Raw genomic sequence first — 6,308 nt, 5'->3', positions numbered from 1 at the left:
TGAGTGAACTTGACAGGGGCTATAGAATAAACTGAGTAACAGTGGAAACAAATTGGCTGTCTTTCCACATCTAGCAGATATAAAAGATGCTCCAGTGACACTGACTCAGGTGTCATTCAATCACATCTCTGATGGTACCCTTCTAGAAGCATCTGATACAGAGCCATAACAAGCCTCCATGTCAGTGAGTGATGAGTGATGATGCCAGAGAATTTCAAGTTCGCTTTTATAACTACATCTAAAATCATTCACAAAGACAATAGAATCAATCCAGTTTTAGGTTGAATAAGACAAAATTTTAAGGGCAAGACATCCACTGATCAAGTCAATAATGGCCCACTCTTTCCATAGGAAAGAGCAGGCACTTTGGCATTATTATATTTGTTTTTTACCTATTTTCCTCTTTAGACGTGATAATGTGATCCTTCACTGAAAATTCATTTGTCCAAACTAATATTTTCTTAAAAAGGAAATTAGCTATTTTGTTCATTATCTTTGTATTTGGAGGTTAATTTGGGAACTTTCTAACATGAGGCTAACACAAGTATTTGAATAAACTATAAATATAGAGACTTCTAATATTCTAAAGCTCGCATGACAATCCTCTCTCCTATGTAAGGACACCCAAAAGCCTGAAGCATAAGCCCTTAGACAAAGGAAACCACCTGAGGCAAGTAGAAATGAAATTCGATATTGTTAAATGCGTTATGTGCTATGAAGAGTAAGGCCTTACTTGTTCCAGCCAAAATTAGTTTAAGCATTAACAGAGCAGTTCATTCTCTTCTGGTTATACTGAACATCAGATAGCCTAAACTTTCCATTTCTCTTTAATGTTCTTCTTCCTGGAGAAACAGAAGTGGTAGACTGATTAATAATTATATAATTATAGCTGATATATGTAATTATTTTTGCACGAGAACTTTTGAAATGGACTAGCAATGTGTGTAGGTTCCAGCTGCGCAATTTGAGAGGGTGAAAAACCTCAGGTCTTCTCCTAGTACACTGTTGTGGTCCAGCAGCTGGGAAAAGACATATGTACAGCCTTCTATAATACCCATTATCAAGGGCAGCCTGAGTCACCTGCCCTAAGCAGTCCAGAATATAAACTGCACACAAATTCAAACAACAACTGAGAATACAGAGAGGAAAAATAACTTGATGGAGGTGAAAGAGGAGAGTGAAAAAGCTGACTTAAAACTCAACATGCAAAAAAACTTAAGATCACGGCATCCAGTCCCATCACTTCATGGCAAATAGATAGGGAAAAAGGGGAAACCATGACAGATTTTATTTTCTTGGGCTCCAAAATCACTGTGGATGGTGACTGCAGCCATGAAATTAAAAGACACTTGCTCCTTAGAAGGAAAGCTATGAAAAACCTAGATAGTGTATTAAAAAGCAGAGACATCACTTTGCTGATAAAGGTTTGTATAGTCAAAACTTTGTTTTTTTCCAGTAGTCATGTACAGGGGCTTCCATGGTGGTTCAAAGGATAAAGAATCTGCCTGCAGTGCAGGAGACCTGGGTTCAATCCCTGGGTCAGGAAGACCTCCTGGAGAAGGAAATGGCAACCCACTCCAGTATTCTTGCCTAGAGAATCCCATGGACAGAGGAACCTGGTGGGCCTCAGTCCATGGAGACACAAAGAGTTGTACATGACTGAGTGACTAACACTTTCACATTCATGCACAAATATGAGTTGGACCATAAAGAAGGCTGAGCACCAAAGAACTGATCCTTTTGAACTGTGGTACTGGAGAAGACTCTTGAGAGTCCCTTGGACTACAAGAAGATCCAAGCAGTCCATCCTAAAGGAAGTCAGTCCTGAGTGTTCATTGGAAGGACTGATGCTGAAGCTGAAGCTTCAATACTTTGGCCACCTGATGTGAAGAAATGACTCATTGGAAAAGACCCTGATGCTGGGAAAGATTGAACGCAGGTGGAGAAGGGGGCGACAGAGGATGAGATGGTTGGATGGCATCACTGACTCAACGGACATGAAGTTGAGCAAGCTCCAGGAGATAGTGAAGGACAGGGAAGCCTGGCATGCTGCAGTCCATGGGGTTGTAAAGAGTGGGACACAACATAGCAATTGAACAACAACAAAATAACAAGAAAATTTAGAGGGATACACACTGGAAGGTGAAGTCCACTGGCTCAGCCCTCACTTGCTTTTAAGTTACAAGTTTATTTGGGAAACTTCCTTCTCCAGACAAATTTTTCTGCTTAATCCTCTTGTTTCCTCAAAGAAAAATCTTCTCACTCCCAAAAATTCCCTTGAAATCATCTCTTTAGATTGAAAAAAATGGGGGAAAAAACTGCTGTTTGGAACAGCATTATTCTAAAATGACTGTGTATGCATGTGTTTTCTACTCTAGTTTACTGGGAGCTCAGTCTGACCTATGAAGATATTTGAAGTAATCTGCTTTCACATTTCAGAAACTAGGTAAATTCTCACTCTACAAGTAATAGTAGAAGAGTATATTTACCAGAGAACTGTATGGATTTGAATTTTAGTTCCAAATTATTAAAACAAGATAATAAAAATATACTGTAACATAATCATATGTTATAAAATAATGAAATCCATTACTCCTTGAACAATTCTGAGTATTACTACTCACATTTATTGGGCTTTTAAGGTGCACCATACTCTGTGCTGTTGCCTTTATATGCCATTGTTTCATTTGATCTTAATAACAATTTTTTGAGGTAGATGTTATGATCATACTCATTTTACAGACGAGGAGACTAAGGCTTAAAGACTACAGAATTTTCCCAAAATCATACCGCAAATAAGGGCCAATGCTAGAGATCCAAAGCAGTTCTACCACCTAAGATATCAGCTACCACACTTTCCAACCCATAAATTTCCAAAAAGGACTTTGCTGACTAAAGAGCTCATTAATATTCTGACATGAAAGTCTGTGACAATACTAATTATATCTTTTATCAGAAGATGGTTGCCTGGTGGTTAAGAATCCAGCTTCAACGCAGGGCATGTGGGTTCACTCTCTTGTCAGGGAACTAAGGTCCTACATGCCATGGGTCAACTAAGCCCCAACACAGTAACTGGAGAAAGCTCTCACACCACAATGAAGACCCAGCACAGCCAGGAAAAAAAAGAAAAAGAGCAGTGAATCAAATGGAAAAAACATTGGATTGGAAGTTGGACATGTAGCATTTAGGATTGGTTGAGAGTCCCTTGGACTTCAAGGAGATCTAACCAGTCCATTCTAAAGGAGATCAGTCCTGGGTGTTCATTGGAAGGACTGATGCTAAAGCTGAAACTCCAATACTTTGGCCACCTCATGCAAAGAGTTGACTCACTGGAAAAGACTCTGATGCTGGGAGGGATTGGGGGCAGGAGGAGAAGGGGACAACAGAGAATGAGATGGCTGGATGGCATCACCGACTCTGTGGAAGTGAGTTTGAGTGAAATCCGGGAGTTGGTGATGGACAGGGAGGCCTGGCCTGCTGTGATTCATGGGGTCGCAAAGAGTCGGACCCGACTGAGTGACTGAACTGAACTGAACTGAACTGATGCCAAGATCTCCCTGTGTGATAGTGGGAAAGTCACTTAAACTCTCTAGTATTAAATCTCCTTATGTGTGAAAAGAAAGGGCTCACATAGAGGATTTGGGAAAGATTTGCAGATCATGTACAACTCAACCTGGGGTCTTGAAGGATGAGTAGGAGTTTACCTGGTATGTGAGAAAGAATATTCCAACCAGAGAAAATGGTTCACTGTGCTATTTTAGGCCCAAGTATATTTTTAAATTATATTTGGGGTAGTTCTCAATGCGGAGAAGGCAATGGCAAGCCACTCCAGTACTATTGCCTAGAAAATCCCATGGATGGAGGAGCCTGGTGGGCTGCAGTCTGTGGGGTCGCTAGGGGTTGGGCACGACTGAGCGACTTCACTTTCACTTTTCACTTTCACACATTGGAGAAGGAAATGGCAGCCCACTCCAGTGTTCTTGCCTGGAGAATCCCAGGGACAGGGGAGCCTGGTGGGCCTCCGTCTATGGGGTCACACAGAGTCGGGCACGACTGAAGTGACTTAGCAGCAGTAGCAGCAGCAGTTCTCAATGAGTCAAATGAATCACTTAACCTCATACTTCTGAGAGTATAGGTTTCTCTTATAGATTCTTCACAAGGGTTTATTTATATGTGTCACTGTGGTAGTTGGTCCTCGAATGAACCTCCCAGTAATCATCTCCTCCCCTTTAAACCTGAGCTGTCTGCGTAGGTTGCTTTTGATCAATAGAACACAAGGGAACTGATGCTGCATGACCTTGGATTCAGGTTACAAGAAAATTTATAGCTTCCACCTAGGTTTCTTGGAATACTCATCTTGGGATGCTCCCTCTTGGAAGCCAAGCTGCATGTAAGAAATGCGACTGCCCTGGATCACTTTCTCATGAGGAGTCCAAGCCACATAAAGATGCCCTGTGTTGGTACTCTGGTAGAAACCTCAGCTGAGCTCTCAGTGAGCAGCAAGCATCAAGTGCCAGGCATGTGTGTGAATAATCCGTCTCGGGCAGCCCAGCAGGGACTTCCGATGACCGCAGCCCTGGCTGTCATCGGATTGAGACCACATGAAAGACTTCAAAGGAGAACGACCCAGCAGAGCCCTGTTCATTTACAGAACTGTGAGAGAGAATAAGAAGTTGTTTTTTTAAACCAAGGATGGTTGTACAACAATAACCAGAACGTGTTTCAGAATAGCCACATGAGATTTAAATCAGGGAAGCAAAATGGAAAGACCATTTTAAAATTGTTCTAATTGTTATCGTGCATTAAAATGTACATATTCCTTCAAATATGCCAATTGTCATGGAATTCATTTCTAGCCTGAAGGTGAAGCAGAACAAAACTTAATATGTTTGTCCTGTCTTGAAATACACTTTCTGTTCATTTACTTTCATTCTTAAATAACTTCAATGCCTTCACGGATAAAACGTTATACTTCCTAAGATGATCCAGTTGTCTAAATCTCAATCTCAGTGATATTTTGTGCAACCTACTATTTTCTTGCTACCTTAGGATGCTCATCATTTTCATGGTCTCTTTCACTTGCCATCTCATAAAAGAGAAGCAATCTTTTTGTCTCCATACAAGTGCGTTCAGGATATAAAAATTTGCTTTTTGTTGTCAGTTACTTTTGAGGATGGATAAACATGTCACATTTGAAGGTGGGGGTGGATATATCCCAATATAGTTATATTTGCACCTCAGATTTATTTTTATACCTTGACAGAAAAGCATCCTTGGAATAAAACCTCCCTATAGTTTTACCTGCAGAAGGATATTAAGTTCTTAGAGAAAAATATAAATTCCACTTCCACCGCAGGTTGTTACCTGCGGCCATCAGATTTAGCTTTAGTTTCCTGTCCTCTTATATCTACTCTTGTATCTTGAAGACATTTGCCCTCACATGCTGGCAAACATTGTCTGTCTACATGTAATTATTGTTGGTTTGGTTTTCCTTTATTAAATCTGATCCTTATATGAAAATGTGTACTAAATCAGAGATGCAGAAAAAAATTTACATGGTGACATGTATGTATATATCGGCTCAGAAAATCTGAGTTCAGTTTATTTTCTAAAAATATGTTTTGCATATCTACTGTATTCCACTTCTTTTCTGACCACTGAGAGAGGTCAAAGACTCTATCAATTAGTAAAAATATTGAATGTCAATGCTTATTCTTGCCTCAGATTGCTGAATATTATTTATTATGTCCTTGGGACTCACTGGAAAAGACTCTGATGCTGGGAGGGGTTGGGGGCAGGAGGAGACGGGGACGACAGAGAATGAGATGGCTGGATGGCATCACCGACTCAATGGACATGAGTTTGAGTGAACTCCGGGAGTTGGTTATGGACAGGGAGGCCTGGCGTGCTGTGATTCATGGGGTCGCAAAGAGTCAGACACAACTGAGCGACTGAACTGAACTGAACTGAACTGGGCCTGCAGAGGGAATATGTTGGTAAGCAATCATTTTTCTTTCTCTCAATGTATAGCTTTTAGTCAATTTTCTCTTTCAACTTTCATGGTTGAAATTTCTAGGTTTTCCTGGAGATAAGAACCTGGCATTTCTTTATTATTGATGCTATTTTAAATTGGAAGATAACTGCTTTACCATGCTGTGTTAGTTTCTGTTGTACAACAATGTGAATCAGCTATAAGTATGCATGTAACTCTTCCCTCTTGACCCTCCCTCCTAGCCCCTCATCCCTCTCCTCTAGGTTATTACAGAGCCTTGAGCTGAGTTTCCTGTACCACATAGCAGCTTCCCACT

Source organism: Moschus berezovskii, chromosome 10 (assembly GCF_049115385.1).
Source record: "Moschus berezovskii isolate FMDL1 chromosome 10, NW_MosBer_1.0, whole genome shotgun sequence".
NCBI lineage: Eukaryota > Metazoa > Chordata > Mammalia > Artiodactyla > Moschidae > Moschus > Moschus berezovskii.
The sequence above is the reverse complement of the archived record's forward strand: the minus strand, read 5'-3'. Positions refer to the sequence as shown.